The sequence below is a fragment of the Cupressus sempervirens genome, chromosome 9 (genome assembly GCF_028749045.1).
Source record: "Cupressus sempervirens isolate cs-2001-9-10 chromosome 9, ASM2874904v1, whole genome shotgun sequence".
In the NCBI taxonomy this organism is placed as follows: Eukaryota; Viridiplantae; Streptophyta; class Pinopsida; order Cupressales; family Cupressaceae; genus Cupressus; species Cupressus sempervirens.
Window position 1 is genome coordinate 499,386,101 of NC_143126.1, and position 24,446 is coordinate 499,410,546.

Sequence of the window (24,446 nt, forward strand, 5' to 3'; positions counted from 1 at the left end):
CTTTTACAACTATCTCCCTTTCAAAATATTCATCATGCTACCTTTGCTACAAATCTATCACTTACTGACTTTGGTTAGCTTGGTAAGCCCATCCCTCCTACTACATAATATGCTCTTGATGCATGCCAATATTCCTCATCTCATTTTGAAAGTTAAATAAAATGTCATCAAGGCCTGTGTTAGCAACATGCTGAGGCTACTTCTGAGAATCATTAAGATGACTTGGCATAAACTAACTCTCATAGGGTTGCTGATGTGTATTGATAGGCTTCCATAAGGCTTGAATAGGGATGGGTAGGTGGTAAACATATGGAACTTGTTGGGTATTTGTTGATATAGGATTTCCACTATTTTATTAGGTACAACAAAAAAAAATGCTTCTTGACATGGCTGATAGGATGTGATATGAGGATTTTCATGGAAATGAGGGTGATAAGATACATTTGCATGATAAGAAGACATGTTGAAACCTTTATATAATCTAAAAATTTGCTAAAATCATTGAAAAACTAGATTTTTTTTTGACATATTGACACTTAATCTACTTGCAACTAGTTGATATTCTTCTAGAGTCGCTAGATGTGTTAAAACCTTGCCTCCAAATGCAAAAATACTACTATCCACATTGAATAGCAATAAGAAGATTGAAAAAAACTAAAAAATCAACTCTTTGTCCCATTGGGCATGCTAGAATTGTTATACCTAAAAGTTGCACCTCGACTAGATCCTAAGATTCAATCACATTGAGTAACATGGAAACACTTCTAAGGTAGTGGGTGTACCAAAGGTAGGAGTGAATCTCTAGGTTATAGGTTGGTTCCTTATGATGCTTCACCTATTCTCTCTTCAAACATGAAATTAAAATTTGAAGGGAAAGGGATAGAAGGAGTACTGTAATTAAAATCCAAGGCTAAGGTGATGCACCAAACATTAAGATTAGAATATTGTTGAGAAGACATGAGGGAGCTTTCTTGAATAGTTAAGGGTGGCACAATATTGATCTTAGAACACATTCATTCATAAATATTTCACAAGAAGGATAAAATTTAGACAAGATGCCAAAGGGAATGATAGAATTCATAGTTTAACATAACTTAAAAGAAAGAAAAAATGTCATGACTTGCAACCTATATGAAGATTCCAAACCTCACTTGCAGATAACACCAACTCAAGGATTCAAAAATAAATCACAAGAGTATATTAGATTAGTAGCTTACACTGCAAAAATGAACACACGAAGGACCTTGAATTGTTCTTTTATTCAAGCCTCCAAGGTAGTTCAACAACATTTCATCCAGTTGTTACAAGTAATATGCATAATAGTATGGACTCCTAAGTGATCGTGACAAGATTACTTTTTGAAAAAAACTCCAACCCCTACTACATATTTACAACTACCTTTTATAAAGTTTAGGCACAACTCTAATTTTACATTGAGTTTGAACTCTAACCAAGTAGAGTTGAGATTGTAGAGGAGAGCAATAACTACCAAGTAGAGGAAGTAATGACTAGATGCACATCTCCATATTGAAAATCTATCCCTTACATGCAAATTTGGCTCTGAATGGATATAAATAATGACCATTACCATCCTGATTGGGTAGATGGATGAACTGGGTGATGGAGGAAAGAAAATAAATTGAATAAGCATGAAGAATAGTAAAAAAAGTGGTTATAAGAAATCAAGGACCTATTTTCCATTAGAGAGCTACTTCTCTTTGTTCTCAACATGCCAAGTCAACCATGTCATCAAGTGAAATGGAGCCAACCATCTAACTTTCCACGTGGACCAATCTTCTTTCTACATTCTGTGACCAAATCTAGTCTATTTTCTTGTTGACCTATGAACTTCCCAGTGTTCAAGGCTTCGCAATTAACATTTCCTTTTAACTATTTGACCTTGTGAAATTGTGACCTATTATATTTCCTACCTATCACTGCATCACAACCTAAAATCATGTTGGCTCCTTAACTATCATGACCCTATGACTACATGAAAATGACCTTTCTCACCATCACCGTTGTTTAGACTTAACATCCTTCTAACCACACGATGATGCAAAATAACCTAACTTGTCTTGGTCACACCTTCACAACTAAAGATCCTCATTAACTATTTAAACCTTCAAAACTACAACCACCTCAATTCTTAGCCTTATCACTACTTTGTAACTTTTTTATCCATTATCCACTTAACTATTGTGATCCTGTGACAAACAATGTTTTTCCATAGTCACCCTTTCACATCTTGGAACTGAGGATGACATCAAATTCCTATGATACTGTGACTACTGAGAATTTAACTACTAGCATCACTAATCACACAGTCACAAATCAAATGGTGGTTGTAACTTGAACACCTATGATCATGTGAAGACAATCCTTTAGCTATAATCTCCTAGTTACAATTTTAAGACTTAACTTTGATGCTAACCCCACAAATGAGTGAACAAGCATTTCACAATATTGCCACCCTGGCCATGGTTTCCTCTGAACCACCTATGATGACATGATGAAGGAAATCTGATTGTGGCCTATTGACTTTTTGCATGATCATGACTTATTTGTGAAGCTTATTTTGATGGAATCACATCAATTCAACTAATCAACCTTCATTCACCAAACCATTCCTTCAAAACTGACCACTACAATGATGTGAAGAAGAGGTCTAGGATTGGATTGGCCCACTATGACGTGTGCCCACCTATCACCTATTCACAACCTACAACTATGGTTTGGCCTTTAACTCTACAAACATGCACATAAGAGGCTTTTGCCACTTTGTAGCCCTAACCCTGGGTTAAAGTTAACTCCCTGTGATGAAGTAACCATAGACATTTTGTAGCTTCACAACCTACTACTAAAGGTTAACACTTTGCCTTATGAAGTTGCACTGACTACTTGAGAAGACCATGTCACACTGTCACAACCCAACTCATGGTTAAGTGGTAAACTAGGGTCATGGAGTAAAATAGGATAATTACACAGTCACAACTTGAATTTTCTTAAGAATATAACATGCAATCATTGAAAATTAAAGACCTAAGAATATAAACACATAACCAAGATTTTAATATGTCCCTATTGAGTTTTCATGGCAATAAATGGATGGTTAAATAAATTTGGATATGGCTGCCATCTTGGATTTCATGTGATTTGTCAACACTGGCATTTTTGAATGGGGGTTAAAATGGTTAACAATTACCTCATTCCTTTTCATTAACTTGTCTATTAAAACGTTACCACCTTTCATATGATCCCCTATCACTCTTGGCCAACTCTTTCCTTCAAAGTAGACCATTAATAGAGTTATTAGAAGGAATATTTGATGTAAGAAAAGGTAGGTCTACCTCAAAAGGATATGCCCTAACCCTCAAAAAATAATCACACATCAGAAATACAACAATAACACATAGATTCAAATCAATTACAACATATATTCTTAGAGTAGAATAATAATATTTACATCCAACATGCCTGACTGTAAGGCCTTTTGGGTTACAACCAAATACATAAGAAATTACAACAATAATTCTCCAAGACCTCATAAGATCCAAACCCTAACTAGTCCAGATCCATAGTTTGGTAAAAACCCCAAGAAGAATCTAAAATTGTGCTTGCAAGCCACCAAGAAACCTTGTTATTTCCCAAGCCCACACTTAGCTACTAGCTCTATTAAACTTCACTCCTCTTAGCTACTCCATGCTTCATTCTATAAATCATTTGATGTCTCAAAAGAAGATAAGACCCTCTACTTATACTAAACCAAACCATAGGTTGGCCTAGGAAAGTTACATTAAATAAACACTCAAGCCACAAGTTGGCCTGATAGACTAAATTAATAAATACTTAGGACAAGCCCCAAGTTTACAATGCATAAATAACTCATAACACCAAATAAGAGTATGTTCCCTTAGACATAGGTTCACAGTCTATTCAACAATCCAAATCTAAGAATCAATCTTCAAAGTTTGCCCAAGATATAGGAATATGTTACCAACATCCACCAAAAAGGCTCTAAATCCAACATGTTCACTCCAATTATTATGCACACACAGAGAAAGGTTCACCAATATAACTTGAAAATAACCCTAATCATGCAAAAAATAATTCCACAAAATTAAACTCAATGCTCTTACACCGAACTCCCTAGGTAGATAGAAAAGTATTTCCCATACTTTGATGCCAAAAGAAATATCTACAACCAAATTCATCTTCACCAAATGCTTTTGATTATCCATTAGGGACAAGAGAACAAATATAAAAATCAACCATCTATGCTTTATTAATTAAAACATCAAAATCTTCTAGATCTTAGCAACCCAATCAACATGTTCAGTCCCAAGAACAAACTAAACATAATGCTTTACAAATAATTCCTGCAACTCATCACAACCAACAATAGTAACTGTTAAATATATAGCTTTAGGAGAAGTATTTCTATATATTATTATCTTTATTCATACACACACATACATATACACATGATTATTTATATATTAGAGAAGTCAACACACACATACACACAAAATGCAGTGTTATAATCAAAATATTGATTGATTCTAAATGATTGATTAAGTATGTTTTAGATTCTCTTAACTACATACTCACATAGGGACATGAAACTACATGGCCATTGGCCATGTAGAGTCATGGACCTATTGGGGCATGTGCTCTTTTATTCTTCTCATACTTATATCAATCTGTCGATGGAACTGAACATCAATGACAATCGACAATGTTCAAATCTTCATTGAGAAATCAGACAATTCTAGTTTAATTAAATCTAATCATTATAAAAAGATCATCCTCTCCATCTGATTATTATATCAAATAGTACTAAATTGAATATAGTATAATCTCATCCATTGAATTATATATCAGACATTTAGTTTGAAATACATATAATAGATATTCTAATATTATCTATTAATAATAACAGGAGAAATTATAATATCTATCAAACATCCTTAACATTGACATGGTATCAGAGCCATCTTGATAGAGAAACTCAATCTTACAATTATTAATATCAGATTTTAAATATCTTCAAATTCAAAATGGTGAATCACTTAAGGTTAGAGGATAGACATGAAGGAGCGTCAAAATTTTCATCATGGAGAATTTTAGTTATGATTGTACTATGAGAGATGGAATTAGAAGAATATATAGATTCAAATAAACTAATACTAGAAAATGATCCAAATAAAACAACATGGAAGAGGCACAACAACAAAGCCATGAAGATTATTATAGATTTTGTGATGTATCACATTCTCCCCTCTATATCTAGTCTTAAAACAACATTTGAGATGTTTTCTACAATTAAGAATACTTTCAACATTAACAACACTTAGATTGCTATTATTGAAGCAAGATATTCTATATATCAAAATGAACAATGGAGAATCAATTATGTCTTATTTCTTAAGATCTTATGAATTGAAAGATCAACTTGCAACTATTGGAAGTCAAGTAGATGAAAAAGAACTTAACATTATAGCCTTAAAAGGACTACCACTATCTTGGGAATCTATTATTCATGGTCTAAGCTCTTGACTTGATATTCCTAAATTTGAACTACTTAAAAATGAATGCACTCAAGAAGAGTCAAGATTAGTTTCTTGAGGAATTAGCATAAATCAAGAGGAAAAGAAAGGGAAATTCAAACAAAATAGAAAGGAATTCAAAAATTCATACAAGAAATGGGATTGGTCAAAAGTACAATGTTTCAAATGTGAAAAATTTGGTCACACTCATAACTTCTATCCAAAAAAAAAACAAATTCGAGTAGCTCTAGCAGAAATCAAAGAAGAAAAAGATGAAAAAGAAGAAAGCTTCACATTTTATCTAGGAGTCTCAAGCGAATTAAACTCAAATAAAATCCCTTGGATTATAGAAAGTGGAGCATCACATCATATTTTATGGATTAGATATAAATTTGAAAGCTTCGAAGGATACTCCTCTAAAAAAGTAACCACTGGAGACAACACTACACACCCAGTTAAAGGTATTGGATCATGTTCAATTCAAGAAAATTCAGGTATTACTCTCCAACTTAAAAATGTTTTATTTGTACTTGTAAAAAGAAATTGGTCTCTATAATTGGTCTTGGTGATTAAGGGTATCCTATCTTGGCCAAAGAATTCAAGTATCAAGAAAGCTATATCCATTGGATTTAGAAATGGAAGTTTACATGAACTTTGTAACCAACAAAATTTAGCTCTAAATCATGAAACATCAAACACAAATGAAATATGACATCAAAGACTAGATCACATTCATTTCCATGCATTTTCATCGATAGGAAAAATTCTAACAAGGTTACCTAGCCCCAAACTTGATCATTTAGGCATTTGCAAAGGATGTGCCCTAGGAAATATTAGCACAAAAAAAATCCTTTCCCAAAACTGTACACAAATCAAATTTTGTACTTGAACTTATTTATATTGATCTATGTGGTCCTATATCTATATCTTATTTAAATGGATGCCTCTATTATGTATTTTTATAGATGAATGTAGAACTTTGATCTACTTCCCTAAACAAAAGAAATCAATTGAAGTGTTATCTAAATTCAAAGAATTCAAATCCCTAGTTGAAAATCAATCTAGATAGAAAATCAAAACCCTAAGATCAGATAATGGAGGTGAATACATCTCTAAAATATTTAAATATTTTTGCATTACTTCTGGGATTAAGAGGGAATTTTATATACCATACCATCCTCAATAGAATGGAGTTGCATAAAGAAAAAAAATAGATCTATTTTTGAATAAGCTAGAGCTATGATATTAGCATGACCCAAATCTTCATACCTCTTTTTGGGTTGAAGCTTCTAATATTGTAGTTTATATTCAAAATAGATGTGCTCACTATATATTGCAAAATAGAACTCCTAAAGAAGTATTTAAAGGCATCAAACTTGACTTTATCCACCTAAGAATATTTGGGTGTCATGTTTATATTCACATTCCTAAAGAAAAGAGAACAAAATTAGAACCATCTGGAAAGAAGGGAATACTCATCGGATATAGTGAATCAACCAAAGATTATAGGATCTATATCCCTAGTCAAAGAACTATCAAAGTTAGTAGAGATGTAAAATTTGAAGAAGACATTCTGTTTAATCTTTCAAAGAAAATTGATGAATCATATGCATAACCTACTACTAAGCTAGATGAGGATCATTTAGTAGAGAATGAGAGGGAGAATGATACTGAACATATTACACCTCTTATTCCAAATTTAGAGAATACTAAAAATTCTAACAAAAAAAGGAGACCACTTTGGGCTAGAAAAATGATATAAAAAAATCACATAGAACCTGATGAAGTAGTAAGAGAAAGAAGGAGAATAAGAAATTAATCATGCTATGTAGCACTACTCTCTAAAATCATCAAAATAGAGCCTTCAAATGTCAAAGAAAATCTTGGAAAGGCACAATGATTGAAGAATATAAATCAATACTAAAAAATGATATGTGGGATGTTGTACCTAGACCAAAGAATAAATCATTTGTCTCTTCTAAATGCCTATACAAAATCAAGCATGTAGTTGACAACAACATTGAAAAATACAAAGTTAGATTTATAGCCTGTGGATTCTCGCAAAAGGAAGGAATTGATTATAGAGACACATTTTCTCCAATCTCTTGGTACACATATTTTAGGAGTATCATGGAAATTGTAATATCCAAAGGGTGGAAGATTCATCAAATGGATGTCAAAACATTATTCTTAAATGGTGAAATTGAAGAAGAAGTATATATTGACCAACTAGAAGGATTCATCACTTGTGACAAAAAAATTTCATGTATGTAAATTAAAGAAAGAACTATATGGCCTTAAACAAGCACCTATGGAATGGTATGAAATAATAGATAACTATTTCACAAAATTAGGGTACTCTAAGAATGAAACTGATCCTAACATATACTTCAAAATAAATGGAGATGATATGATTATTCTTGTATTATATGTTGATAATTTTCTAATAGCAGGTGAAGAACATCTTATGGCCAAATGCAAACATGAACTAACAACATAATTTCATACGAAAGACCTAGGACTACTTCATTACTTCCCAGGCCTAGAAGTCTAGCAAAAGGAGAACTACATTTTCTTAAAGCAAGGAAAATACACTGTTGATATTTTGAGTAAGTTTGGAATGATGGATTGTAAACCAGTTACTACTCCTAAGGAAGATAAATAAATTGAAGAATGATGGGTTTGAATCTAAACCTACTGATCCTACTTAATATAGATAGATCATTAGTTCACTAATGTACTTGAACACTCATCCTAATATATGTTATGAAACCAATACATTAATTCAATTCATGTGTGAACTGAAGAAAATACATCTAATGAAAGATAAACATATCTTATGTTGTTTAAGAGGTAAAGTTGGTATGGGACTCAAATATGATCAAGTTAAAATCAATCTTCATGGATATTTGGATTTTGATTGGGTAGGAAGCTCTACTGAACATAAGAGTACTACAAGATGTTATTTCAGTCTTGGATCTACTATGATTTCTTGGCTCAGTAGAAAACAATCTTTAACCACATTAAGATCCACTGAAGCATAATATATATCGTAGAGTAAAATGTTAATTTAATTTAATTTATTATACTACCTTTACTCCCTTCTTAAGATTTGACTTTATGCACTTTACATTTCCATTTAATAATTAATTAGTAATTATTAAATTTTAGTTAGCTCTTAGGGTTTCACTTTTAGGTTTTTGATCTCCTTCTATAAGGATTGATCTTTTGTAATTATCTCTCATCTTTTTAGTCTGATAATATAGATCTCATATTTTTAGAGGAAAACCCTTGCCTCTTATTTTCTTCTTCTTCTCCTTGAAAAGTTCTTGCATGCAGGTGTTCTTTGGGTTTTATGGATTTTTATTGCTCAAATCCTTCAATATAGCCTCCTCTAGAGGAGCTAGAGAAGTAGTATGGTTGTGGAAGTTTCTAGTTGGGTTTTTCAAGAAAACTTTAAAGCCAACTATCATTCACTACGATAATCAAAGTTGTCTTAAGGTTTCAATAAATTCAATTTTCCACAATAGATATAAGCATATTGAGATACCTTATCATTGCATTGGGGATATGGTAGATCAAGATGTTATCAAACTAGATTACATAAGTACAAATGAGAAAACAATGGATTTTCATACTGAACCTCTTCCAAGGTTATATTGGAATACTTTAGAGAAAAACTTGATATGGTCAAATTGTAATTTTGAATATTGAACTTGAGTTTCAATTTTATATGTGTGTTTATGCTTGTAATTGGATAGTTGCATCAAATATGTAATGAAAGATGATGATCTTTCATAGACATACATACATACATACATACATGCATACATACATATATAAGGTAATCATTGTAAGGTGATGATCTTACAAATGATAGGCCTATTATCATGATAGTATATGTTATTGTTCTAGATACAATGGAAGTCATTGATAATGAACATATTATGATCACTCTAGTTGTTGGTCCCAAATGTTAAAGATCATAATAAATTTTGTGATGGTGTTCATAACATTGTGATTATAGTTATTTGACAAGTCACTATTTCAAAGTGTTAAAGTTAGATAATCTTTTGATTGTTTGAATATCATTAATATCGATATCTTACTAAAAGTTTATGAGATCTGATTGATATTTCCACTTCTCCCTTGCTAAGAGGAAGTGTTAAATATATAGCTTTAGGAGAAGTATTTCTATATATGACCATCTCTATTCACATAGACACACACATATAGACATGATTATTTATATATTAGAGAAGTCAATATATACATATATATACATATACATATATATATGTTAGAAATAATTCATTAGTTGTGTATTATATTTGATGATACACAAAATTTCATATCATTGCTAGTCAGTGTATGCCGAGCTCACTGGGGTAATGAAGACAATTCCCTATATCTACTAAGTATTCGATAGTTTTCCTAATTTAAAAGACAATGTTTACCAAGTTGACTTGGCCGTTAAAGGAAAGTTTGCAAAAATTGAGTGTTAACTGAGCTCGCTCGGTTAATGAAGGAATTTTTGGATGGAACCAATGTTAACTGAGCTCACTCAGTTACCAAAGGAACTTTGTGAATATGTAGTGTTAACCAAGTTCACTTGGTTAACACAAGAAAATCACTTTGAGTTAGCATCTACCAAGCAAGGTTGGCTAACGAAGGATTTTCTTGTTTTGACATATTGAGTTCAATTGATTTCTTTTTTAGTTCTAGCCAACTAAGAAGATGAATATTAATTACTCAAAGTTGTATTCAAGCCAACTTGATAATGTGTAAGTTATAAATATAAGGTCAAGTTGAAGATTGAATGTGGTGGAACATCAATAGAAGATTTGATGATGCTCAGGGGAGGCGAATTAGAAGGATAAGAAGAATATCCTTGTTAAGCTGCAAGGATACGTTCGATCAAGAAGGATCAAGTATACAAGCCAAAATTGAGATCTATAATAAGCAATTAGTTGCATCAAAAATCAAGACATCTCAATTTTACTCTCTAACCATTGTAGTAATCTAAATCTCTTGATAGAGTTGGCTTAACAACTATTTGTAAATACTATAAAAAGGTGGCATTTCTAGATTGAATTGTCAAAAGACCTCTAACAAGGCCACTCCTAATAGGGTGATTAAATCCTTTAATAGGGTCACACCTAATAATGTGTTTTGTAACCTTTAACAAGGTTGGCTCTTAATAGGGCTCACTTTAGAAGAGTGAAAATCAATAACTAGTTTCAATTGGTGGTTTCTCCCAAATTGGATTTGCACATTAAATTTTGATTTCAATTGTGTTCATGCTATTTATTTTATGTGTATGCAAATAAATTAAATTAAGATTAATCATATATAATATATTAATATTTTCATGATAATCATTTACCGAGTTATAACATTTGATAGTGTAAATTGAGTTCTTGTATGTTTGCTGAGTAACAATAGAATACATTTTAAGTAGAGTTTTGATTTGTATTTATATCTAAGGGATCTTGGATTTATTTTTGTGGTAACTAATTCACCCCTCCCCTCTCAGTTACTCTTATATTTCTAACAATTGGCATCAGAGCTTCTTAGTGCTTGCAAGTAAGGTTTTAAGGACCTAAGATAAAGATTAGGATGTTTTACAGAAGAGAGATTTCAAAGTTGGACAGAGACAACTTTGTAGCATGGCAAGAACTTATGAAGTTACATTTGGAAACCATTAGTGATTAAAGTTTAAAATTATCAAATGCTACTTACATAGGTCCTACTGGTATAATATCTAATGAAGAAATTGCTGAAAAGGAAAACCATAATATCATGATGATTGACATAGCATCTACTCTTAACTAGACTAAATTTGATGAGGTCAAAGGATGTGCTACTAGTCATGAAATGTGGACTGAATTAAAGGATATCTATGGAGGTGATGATAATGTAAAAAGAGCCAAGGTAGAAAGCTTGAGATGTTAGTTTGATTAGATGAAAATGAGAGAAGATGAAAACATTACAAAATATGTTAATAGAATCAAAACTAATGTCAGTGCTATAAAAGTCTCTGGAGGAACAATTGATGATGTAATAGTGGTAAGCAAGGTACTCAGCGTCCTTCTTCCTATTTATGCAATCAAAGTGTCTACTATTCAAGAAATGAGATTTTATTCAATGGCAAGATAACTTTGGATGAACTAGTTGGAAGGTTGACAACATTTGAAATAGATAACTATGATAATTATATTCCTAGTTCTAGCAATCTTGAGTCTATATTTAAAGCCATGGTATCACTCAAGAAGAAAGTCAAAAATTGTAAAAGAAAACAACCTAAAAGTGAAGAGGTAGATAGTTTTGACAGTGATCTTGAATCCATTGAAGTGTTACTTGCAAGAAGATATCCCAAAGGAAAAGGAAAGTATAAAGGTAAAATTCCTTTAATCTATTTCTCTTGCAAACAAGTTTGACACAGTGCTACAAGGTGCCCAAATAAAGAAGACAAGGATAAAAAGAAGCAATTCAAGTTCAAAAGAAAGAGGGATTTCAAAAACTATAAGGACTACAAGGAAAAATGTAAGAAATCTTGTTTCATAGCAAAAGATTCAAATAGCAGCGAAGATGATGAAATGGTATATATTGCTATAAAAGATGAATCTGATGACGAGGGAGATAAAATGACACTTATCTCTCCTGTTAGCAAAAATGATATATGAATTATTGATAGTGGCTGCTCACATCATATGAATAGTGATAAAACACAGTTTAAACATATGGAACATTATGATGGTGGTAGTGTGAGATTTGGAAACAATGAACCTTGTTGCATAAAGGGAAAAGGTTGTATCTCACTAACTAATAAACTTAGATGTGACAATGCTTACAGGGTTGAAGGACTAAAGCATAATCTACTAAGTGTGGCATAGTTGAATAACATTGGATTCAAGGAAGAATTCATGAATGGGAAGGCCAAACTATCGGATGGAAAAAGAACTCTAGTAAATAAAAAAAAGGTAATCTATTTTATCTAAATCTTAGTGAAAGTTCATGTTTTATTGCTCAAATAGAAGAAAGCTAGTTATGGCACAAAAGACTATGTCATGTAAACTTTGATAATATAATCAAGATAAGAAAGAAGAAAAGAGAAAGATGTATTCCTAGCCCAAGGAAACCTCATATGGGTCTATACAAAAACTATCAAATTGCTAAGATGGGAAGGAAAAGTTTCAAAAGAAAGGACTATCATTCAAAAGAAGTCTTGGAGCTAGTTCATATAGACTTATGTCAACCTACTAGAATAGAGAGTTACAGTGGAGATAAGTATTTTATTTTATTTGTTGATGATTATTCTAGAATAATGACTGTGTATGTAAAAGAAGAATCTAAAGCTAATAAAAAATTTAAGTGGTATCTGGCAAGAGTAGAGAAGGAAACTGGAAAGAAGCTAAAATGTTTGAGATTATATAGAGGTGGGGGAATTCATTTCCAATGAGTACAATGAATTCTTAATTGAAAAAGGAATTACAAAACAAGTATCAGCCCCTGGTACACCTCAGTAGAATGGTGTAGCTGAAAAAAGGAATATATCCATCATGGATTGTGCAAGAACATTGATGATAGAAAAGAATGTTACAATCAAATACTAGAAGGAAGCAATAAATACTATAGTGCATACCTTGAATAGAGTATAGTTGAAGAAAGACTCAAATCAAACTGCTTATGAACTATGATATGGCTAGAAACCTAATGTAAGTTACTTGAAAGTATTTGGTAGAAAATGTTATATCTTGAAAGAATCTAGGAAAGGTAAATTTGATGTCAAAGCTGATGAAGGTATATTTCTAGGATACTCCTATAGAAGTAAAGCATATAAACATTTGAATTTGTCTACTCATAAGATCATAGAAAGTGTACATGTAAGAATTGATGAGTTTGCATAAAATGGTGAAGAAGAGAGCAACAAAGAACCCGCAGATTACATAAGATTTTCTTATTATGAACCTAATACATATTCAAATATATCTGGAAGTTAGGAGGCTTCACCTCTTGAGTCAAAAAAGTCTCCTAAAGCTATTGATTTTCAACTAGTGCAACCACAGTCATAGCTTAAAGGACCCGAGTCATAGTCAAAAGCTATCAAGCTATTGCTAGTGCAAACCAAGTCTGATGGACCTAAGTTATAGATAGTGAGACTTGAGCTTGATATAGAAGCTCATGAAGAAGTTAGTGGAAAAAAATCCAAATCTAAAGTACCTATGTTAGCATGTTAGAAGGCACCATGCACCTGACCAGAGCATTGGAGACAAGTTAGATGTAATAATGAAAAGAAATAAATTGAAAGATACATGCTTGCTTGCTGAATTTGAACCTAGAAATGTTAAAGATGCTTTGGATAATGAAAGTTAGAGTGAAGCTATGAATGAAGAAATAGAAAATATAGAGAAGAATAAGACTTAGGCTCTTGTCCCAAGACCCAAGGATAAAAATGTAATTGGTACAAAATGGGTATTCAGAAATAAGCTAAATGAAGATGAAGAAGTTTCCAAAAATAAAGCAAGGTTAGTCTGTAAAAGTTATTCTCCAAAAGGAGGTATTGATTATGGTGAAATTTTTTCTCTTATTATAAGATTAGAAGGTTTTAGAACTTTACTAGCATATGCATCACATAGAGGATTTAAAGTTTATCAAATGGATGCAAAATCTCTATTCTTGATGAGGAAGTCTACATAGAACAACTTGAAGGTTTTGTAGATCCTACCAAAAGAGACATGGTCTACAAATTACACAAAGCATTATATAGTCTCAAGAAAGCTCCTAGATCTTGGTATGAAATACTTCATAACTACTTGATCAAGATTGTTTTTCAAAGAAAAAATGAGAACAACAATTTGTATATCAAAGAAAGACTAGACAAGAAGATTGTGTTGGAAGAAATATTTGTGGATGACACTTTATTTACTAGAAATGATGACTTATGAAGGAAATTTTTAGTAGAGATGAGTAAAGAATTTGAGATGTCTATGTTTGGAGAGATAAAATTCTTTGTTGGATTATAGATCAAATAGAAGAAAGATGGTATCTACATTACTCAATCCAAATATATCAAGGAGATACTAAAGAAGTTTGGAATGGAAGATTCAAGACCAGTTGTAGCACCTATGTCTATTGGACATAAGATTTGCAAAAAATAATGATTCAAAATAGGTAGATCAGACCACATACAGATCAATTATTGGAAAATTACAATATGTAGTACACACAATGCCTGATATTGCATTAGCAGTTGGTATGGTGGCAAGATTCTCAACAAATCCTGAAGAAAATCACATGATGAGAATCATGAGGTATTTGAAAGGTACTATAGAATATGGTTTATGGTACAAAAAATGAGGCAATTTGGATTTGAAAGCATTCACAAATGCTGATTGGGAAAGAATTTTTGATCACAGAAAAAACACCAGTGGTGGAGCATTCTTTCTTGGTAAAAGACTAGTGTCTTGGAAAAGCAAGAAACAAAATTGTATTTCTTAGTCCACAATAGAGACATAATATGTGGCAACAATAGTTAATTTTTCAAATGTTATTTGGTTCAAACAACTGTTGGTAGGTATACAAATAGAAATCAAGGATCTAGTGGTTATCTTCTATGATAACACTAGTGTAATTAATATATCAAAGAATCTTGTGATGCATACCAAAACCAAACAACTTGCTATAAAATATCATTCTTAAGAGAAATGGTATAGGATAAAGAGATAAGATTAGAATATGTGAATACTAAAGAGAAAATTAAAAATATATTCACTAAGGCATTACCTAAGAATGCATTTTTGTATCTAAGAGGTAAGTTAGGGGCCATTCCCCTATCTGAAGCTCACTAAATGAAGTTTAGTGATGCATCAACTAGAGTAAGTTGAAGATCAACTAGTGGATGAAATATTGACAAGGGCACATTGTAAATGAATTAGTATATGAGGTACATTGATATTCATGGAATATTGTCTTTGGCATGAGATGTTAAAGAGGGAAGTTTACTATCATATCTCATAGAAATTTTATAAAGAAAAAGAGAAAGAGATGTCAAAGAGGGAGAATGAACTTGGTTTGATCTCATCCATTGAATAGTATATCAGGCATTCAGTTTGAAATCCATATAATAGAAATTATGATATTATCTATTAAGTAACAATAAAAAGAGCAATTAGAATCTCTATCAGAGATCCTTAACATTCATAGTAGCATACTCAAACAAAAAAACCCATGTAAGCAACATCATGAGTATGGAAACCCAAATCCATAACTATAGCACTATGTAAACCCTCAACCATGTCAACTACAATAAAATCAACAACATGTAAATCCAAATCAAAAGAAACAAGTAGATTGTCAACCACATCATCAATACTGAATCCACTTCAACAACATATAAATCCAACTCCACATCAGTAGTAATATGGAAATCCAAACCAACATTATCAGTAGTGACTTGCACATCCTCAATTATCTCAGCAACAACATATACATTCAGATCCATATCAACAACCATTTTCAAATCCTCATCCATATGTGAATCATCATAATAAACAATATCATTGTCCACAATAAGATATTCTAAATTTTTTATGTAGACACAATAATTTGATCATGAGAAAAAATCTTCTTTCTAGTCTCAATAAGGTTAGGAAGCTCTTTGGTAAGCTCAGGTATCTTAGTAACAACCAAAAGTTTCTCTGTAGGTTTCATATCAAATTCACAAACTAATAAAAAAAACTATCCACACATACCTCTTTTACCTCCACCTCAACCTTATCATACCCTCTTCCTTCTTGAACAAGACTTCTGACTAGCCATACAACTTTCTTCTAGATTAGTAGACTCTAACTTAAATTTTTCTTTAGTATCCTCTAAACAATTTTAACCCTAGACAAATTCCTCTTAGCAATCTCCCCATGGTCCAATATTCTTAGAAGCATCTTCAAAGATCTTCAAAAATCCTCCACAAAAGATCTCCCACTAGATCAACCAAATCTAATACCACTTGATGTAGTACAAGGTAGGTGTACCTCCAAAAGCGATGATCTATCCCCCAATAAATAATCATATTTTGGAAATACAAAAATAAAACCATATTTAGATCAACTGTGACAAATATTCTCACAATAGAATCATAAGATTTACATCCAAGATAACTAGCTATAAGGCCTTTTGAGTTACGACCAAACACATAAGAAATTACAATAATATTTCTACAAGACCTCATAAGATCCAAACCTTAGCTATCCCAAATCCAAAATCTAGTAGAAACCCCAAGAAGAATCTAAAATTGTGTTCACAATCCACCAAACAACCTTCTTGTTTCCCAAGATGACACTTAGCTACTAGCTCGACTAAACTTCAATCTTCTTAGGTACTCCATGCTTCACTCCATGGATCAAATGATGTCTCAAGACAAGAAGAGACCCTTTACTTATAGTAAACCAAGCCACAAGTTATCCTAGGAAAGTTACATTAAATAAACACTCAAGTTTCAAGTCAGCCTAATAGACTAAATTAATAAATACTTAGGATAGTCCCCAAGTTTATAATGCATAACTAACTCATAATAAAAAATAAGAGTATGTTCCATTAGACATAGGTCTACATCCCATCCAATGATCCAAATTCAAGAACACATAAGACAACCTCCATAGATCAAATCTCATGGAATAAATCTCCAAAGTCTTCCCAAGAAATAGGAACATATTACCAATAGCCACCAAAAAGGCTCTAACTCCAACAAATTCACTCCAATAATTATGCACACATAGAAAAAGGTCCACTAGTAACACAAAGCATAAGGAAATAAAATTAAGCTTGATGCTCCTACATCAACATTCATAATAAATGCATCCAAATTGGTTGGACCACTTTTCCCAAAACTTGTTTTTAATGTTGAGAATTTTATCTAATACAAGAATACTATAATTTCATGCCTCACTATCTTCAACATCATTGGTCACATGGTTTTAGATTCTCTCCACTTTCATGAGGTTATGCTTCTACTATTGTGGTAGTGTTTATATAAGAACCTAGAAAATACTCTCTCTTCTTTATCTAGATATTAAAACTTTCAGTTTTTGGACATCTTTACAAGGCCACCACCCTTCAATAAAAATCCTCACATGTTTCTTCTTAAGATTTGAGAGGCCCCAAGTTAATCACCTCCTTTTAGGTAAATCTTAGAGACCAATATCCCTAATTGGCATTTAGATATCATTGCCTCTCAAATAGATACAAATGGGCTAGATAAATATCTCTAATAACTTCTACACCAATAGGTTATCTCTCAACAACATGGTCCCCTTTCTTGCAAATAATATTCTTCCTATCATCACCTTAGATCTTCTCCCTGACACCTTCCTAGTCACAATGGGTTGATGCATATTATGAGCTTCTTAACTATTACAAATATTATTTCACCCTTGAATGTTAGGTGTGATCCTAAGAGTGATACCTTTCCAATTAGGACTTCTTGATGAATATCATTAGTTCTTGATTTAGTCCCTTCACAATAATTAGCAATAACATTAGTAACTATCAATACTAGTCTAGATAGTTGTACTTGATAATTTCCAATTTCCTTGATTGTTGTTTTCTTTTCTTCACATTTTTTCTCCCCTTTTTTGTCCATCTAAATCTATTTATCGACCACTATTTTTGGTCCCCTATTATTTTTCTACTTGTTTTTCTATCTCCCTTCAATGGGATTTTTCTAGGGCTCTCTTCTTAGATCTCTCTATCATATAATACTATTATCTTGAGTCTCATTAGAAACTGTTTGGTTGTTCATGGAAATTAATATAACTTATTTCTTTAGACTTCTTTGTACTTTCACCTCTTATATAGCCTCAAGCTTAACATGTTTACACAATAACACATAATATCTATGTATATACTAGTGTCTCTTGCAAAATATAGTGAACAATACTTGCATTTGTTCATACCTTTCTTGTGATGCTAATAAGAATTTTTTTTTTCTAACATATTTTGGCTAGATCTTTGACAACTTCCAACACATTGATCCAATATTTTGCTAGAGAAATCAAAAAAATATTTGCTTCATTTGGTAATGTTTATAGACTTAATTGTCTAATTCTGATGATTATTCAAGACATCTAGAGTAAACTCAATCTTCATACTATTAGAAAAAATTTTAAAAATAAGAAAATATTATACAACCATCTTATATAAATTTGCACTTATTTTTTTCCTATCAACGTACCCCTTGCAGATCCTTCGAGTGTAACTGCTAGTTAATTCTTAATTTTAATATGACCTTATCCATGTTAGTCCTTTGAAATTGGATCTCCTTTTTGTTGGGACTCAAAATTGAAGCACTAATTTTGAGTACCATGCTGGAAAAAAAGTCTAAATCAAGCCCCTATAAGAGTTTTTCATGCATGTGTACCCAACTATCATTTTGAGGCCCATCATGTATTTCATGTGTTTAAACCTTTAATTCATTACATGCATGAGTTTCATGATGGAAAATTTTCATTTTGACTCATTTTGTGAAGTTCCATTTTGGGCATTTGAGAAATCTATATTTTTTCCTAAGTGTCAAATAGCGACAGGAAGCCTAGTTTGCATTTGAATATCATGCACCCAATAAATTTTCATGATTCACCACTTTGGAAATGTCTACTGTGTGTACATACATACATACATACATACATACATACATACATACATACATACATACATACATACATACATACATACATACATACATACATACATACATACATACATACATACATACATATATATATATATATATATATCAAAGAACCTATGTTTCATATTTAGAGTCATTTCAATATTTTTTGATTAGGTTTTGAATCCCTCAAAATTGGTTGTTTATTGTTTTTGTTATGGTTTCACAATGCACACTCCATTTCTCGTAGAAATGGGGATCCGTAGTGAATTTTTTTGTCTCCTAGACCCCTTGTCCAGGGGCTGGGTCATTTTGGGACTCATCATGAGTCTAGTGAAAGCCTTAGACTCTGACTAAGAGATTTTGGGGTTTAGAAGCTGGAAAAATTGAAAGATTCTAAGTATTTTAAGTGCATGAATGCACACTAGTGCACTTAGTGCACATGTACACCTATCCAAGGTGCACAGGTGTGTTGAATGCATAGGTGAACACTCATTTCCTTTGGATATGTGCACATATTCACACCTCTAAAGGGTGCACATATCAGGGTTCGAGTCTATATAAACTCGTGACCCCCTCCCTTTATTTATAATCTTCATGCACTCTTGATCTTTGCACCTTTGCACATCATCGACTCCGTTCCCACTTTCTACAACACAAAACTAGCACAAGGTTAGAGCACACCCAAGAATGTGTGCATATGCACACCTCCTCTAGGTGCATGTGTTTGCACCTTCAATCATTTCCAAAAAACCCTAACAAATCAGAACACTAAGTCTAAAAAAAGAGGTGCGCATGAGCACACCTTTTTCAAAATTTTGAACCTAGAATAAGCTAAGTAAACACAAGGAAATATGTGCATGTGTGCACCTCCCTAAGGTACACAACTTTTTTAATACTTAGCAAGGCATACCAAAGGGTGTACACACCCCATCAAGGTGTGCATGTGCACAATTATACATATGCACATGTATGTACCTCACTAGGGTGCATACGTGCATAGGCATGCAACTACACCAAAGTGGTCTTAAAAGGGCAATTTAGCACACTAAGTGCACCTATCAAGGTCTTTCAAGACTTTATGGGGTAATAAATTAGTTTTTTGATTATTTTAGAGGGTTTCATATTAGGTTTTGATCTTTTAAGGTTTGTTTTTGGTATCACTTTAGCTATTTGGACTAATATTTTTCTCCTTTGTGCATATAAAATAGAGTCTTCATCATCCTTGCTTACAAAAAAGACTACTCCCAAACATGTAGTGTTCAAATACCAAGGTACACTAAGGATATTTCACTTCTAAGATGGACATGCCAAGATCAAAGACACTGAGCTAGGAAAAATTGACTAGAACACCTTCCTCACCATTTGTAATAAGCCAAGAGAAAGATCCACAATGGTGTCAGCAATCATTTGATCAGGGTTAGTCAATGCAGTGTCACATTGTACTTCTGTGCAATCTTCTAAAATCATCATGGCTCTCTCTAGAAACTATGTTACTAAAGAGAAGGTTTTCAAGAGTGTTGAGAAATCTTCCACTTGCTAAGAGTCGATCAGTATGTACACATATCTTATGAAGGGGTAGAAAGATGGTATCACATGAGTACATTTGGGTTGCATTTTTTATCTAAATTTTTGATGGTAGGTTGATTTGGCTTGTCAAATTCATTTAAAAAAATTTAATCCCAATAATGTCAAAATTTTGATGACAATTAAGTTTATCATCAAAATTTTGACCATCGTTAATTTTATCATCAAAATTTTGACATTGTCAAGGATATAAGCAAAAAAAAGAAAAGTGAAAATTCATTTATTCACACTGCAAAGTATGAGCAGGAGGCTTCGAAGGCATCACAAAGAGTTGTTCAGGGTAAGGGTTTTCTTGGCTTTGATCTTGCATAATGAAAGTATTTTTTTGGGAGCCATATCTTGCATATATGATATTGTAGGGTTTGACTTGGTGCATCAATAAAAGAAATTTCAAATGGTGAAACCCATGCTAAATAAATAACCAACACAATCAAGAATGTCTCCCATGCCCTGCAATATTTAACAAAATTTAACTTTTTCAGATATCTTTGAGCATGAATCAACATAGTCACTTTCTTTAAATGTTTTGGATTCATTGCTTATTAAATTTATCTCATAGCTCATTGGTATTTGATGGTTTCTACAGTGCCCTTTGTATGAATGTTTGGAACTTCACAGACAAGATTCAAGATTTGAGACTCAAATTAGGGTGATAAATAGGGACCATTATGGGGTTGACCAGTACCTTAATTAACTTAATCTCTATTAATATCCTATTTTTAACCTTGGAATAATCTAGGCTCTTGCTAATTCAAGGGAATTGGTGGCCAACCTAAGTGAGTGCCATAGCTGGCAAGAACATATTTTTTTAGTAGATGCTGCTTAAATTCTCTATGAGTCTTTTCTTTGTGTTAATGGTCCCATGATATTTTTGGTTCTTTGATTATCTATACACACTTTTCTTTTAGGTAAGTGATGAATAAAGACAACTAAACTCTTGAAGTGTTAGTATTAAAGGAGAATGGATAAATAATGGTAAAATACGATGAATCAAGCTTTTGGTGTTGAATTGTCTACAATGGAATAGAATATCATTATTTGATGAATGTTATAAGGTAAGACCAAGGTGATGTGATAGTTTGAGAAGTCTCTTCATATCTCCATTCATAAAAAACAAATGAGGGTGATAATGCTACAAGGAAGCAAGATGGAAATGGGAATACTATTTACTCTAAGGCTATAGTTACCATAGCTTTCTAATGGCTTGGCTAGTCCAAAAGTTTTCTTTAAGTGGTTGAAAGAGGGAAAGTTTGATGAGCTTTATATTCCTCATTTTTTAGCAAAATTGATTTGTGAAAAAAGTAGTCTATTTCCAAGTTCTTATGGAGACTAAATGGTGAACAAGTCCCTAGGGATGTAAAAAGTTCTTGAAGAGAATAGGTATAGTCTCAACTTTTTTTATTGTCAACAGTGAACTTATTTGGCCTTGGTAAACATAGTGACACTTTCAAAATCAATCTCTTCTTGGAGAGAAAGTTATTTATAATAAGTGACTCAGTTACATTTAATATCTATGATTAGAAATGGATTTTTTAACTCCATTTAACACTCAAGGCCTTCTCTTTTTAAGACTTCAACTTATGGTCAAACATTAGCTATATTAAAAATCTTTACAACTATTTTACACATGATGCTCCCATCATGTAAGCTTATATTCTTAATTGACTATGCTTTGAAAATGGAATATTCTTGCATGTTAGAATCTTAGATTGTCATACAAATTTTAAAATAACAATCATAAAATCAAAGAGAAATGTATTGAGGAGAGTCCTGATGTTAAACAAGATGCAGTTATATGTGCCATGTGACCCTTAAGGCATAATATGTAAATGTTTTAATATTTTTTACAAATAACACTAGTTGCTTCTATTTTCATGAATCCAATCTCTTTAATTTAAAGTTTCATGCTTTTATTTTCATGATTCTATATAGTGACCAAGAATATAGAAGCCCTAGTAGATAGATTATTGCATAAATTTAGTAGTGTCTATTTCAAGAAGATTTAGAATAGAAGAGTTGAAAAACTTACAATCACCCAAATATATTACCTGAACAATCTGAAAAATAAGCTAACTCTTGAATCTTAGCATTAGACATTCCCAATTCTACTTCTCTAAGGTCTATTTGATTTAGTTTAAAATAAAAGTAGTAATCCTTTGTGCTTTCTATAAGCATTTTAAATTCCATGCTAGATCAAGTATCCCAATATCATTTGAGGCACAATTTTTCTATGTCAATAACATAATGTGAAACCAGTAATGTAAAGAACATAATGTGAAACCAATAAGTAGATGTCGGAGACCCAAAGACAAGATAGTAGAGAGGTATAAGAAATGTAGCTTAGAACATCAAGTTTTTTCCCAATATATAGAAACTCAAACAACTAAATTAATCATACTGTTAACTTTTGAATAACAAAATCTCAAAAAGATGACTAATGTCATTCAAAAGGTTATTTATGGAATCTTTCAAGTTCATGAAATTTCTCACTCAATAATGTTGAAGTTGAGTTTCTTGAATCATATGCACTATTTTTTGTCCTTTTCCTTAATGTCAGGATTGCCTGAAGTTTGGTGCTTTTAAATAATAGTGTCTAGATTTTTTTTAACCTTCATACTATGGCTCCTACCTTTAAGTGTTTCACATTGAACTTTGACTATTGTATATGGTGGAATGCATATTTTATGGATTACTTAAAAAATTTATTGATGTATTTTTTCTTATTTACTAAATTTTACATTTTCCTTAACAATGAAGGCAAACAAAAGGAGAAATTCCCTTGAAGCCTCAATATTGGACCCAAAAACATAAGTCTAAATGTTTCTTTACATGACTTTCTTTCTTTAACTTATCCTTTCTAATTTTTTTTGTTGGAATTGTAATTTATGTTATGAGTTTGTATTTTTGGCCCCTACAATTAACTTATTAACTTTATCTAAAATAACATCTAGTTACATGCATATAGATGAATTTGATATGATACTTTGGAGGGTTGTATTATATAATTAGCTAGATTATCTAGGGATGCATCCCTTGTTATTTTTTAGGAATCTCTATCCTAGGGATAGGGGACACCTAGGGGAAATCGCTAGAAATTCTTCATATTGACAAAACTCTCTCTAAATAACATAAATTTAGCATAAGCATTCTGCATATTCTTATATTTTAAGGTTCTTTAATATATATGCACGTACTTTATCCATGCTTTAATGTGATCACAATGAGACATGTCTTGATAGTTCTTTGAATTTAATCCATCCTAAGCTAGATTTAAAAAATAAAAAAAAGATAGAAAATTGTGATGAACTTTTTATGGATGATTGTGATAACCTACCATTTGAGACTACATAAATAGAACTTATGAGTTGATAGATCTTGATATTTTTCCATGACTTTGAGACATGCCTTGATAGTTCTTTGACTTTAATCAATCCTAATCTAGATTTAAAGGTTCACATTCTTTGTTTTTGAGTTATTACTATAAGGTCAAGAGCTCTTGCATTCAAACATTGAAAAATTCGATATGAGGTGTTTGTATTCAAATATATTGTCTGGAGACATCATGGTGCAGGAGCACCTAGTCATAAAGAAATTGGAGATGATCCCAAAAAATATTTTAATTATTTAATGTAATTCTATATGTT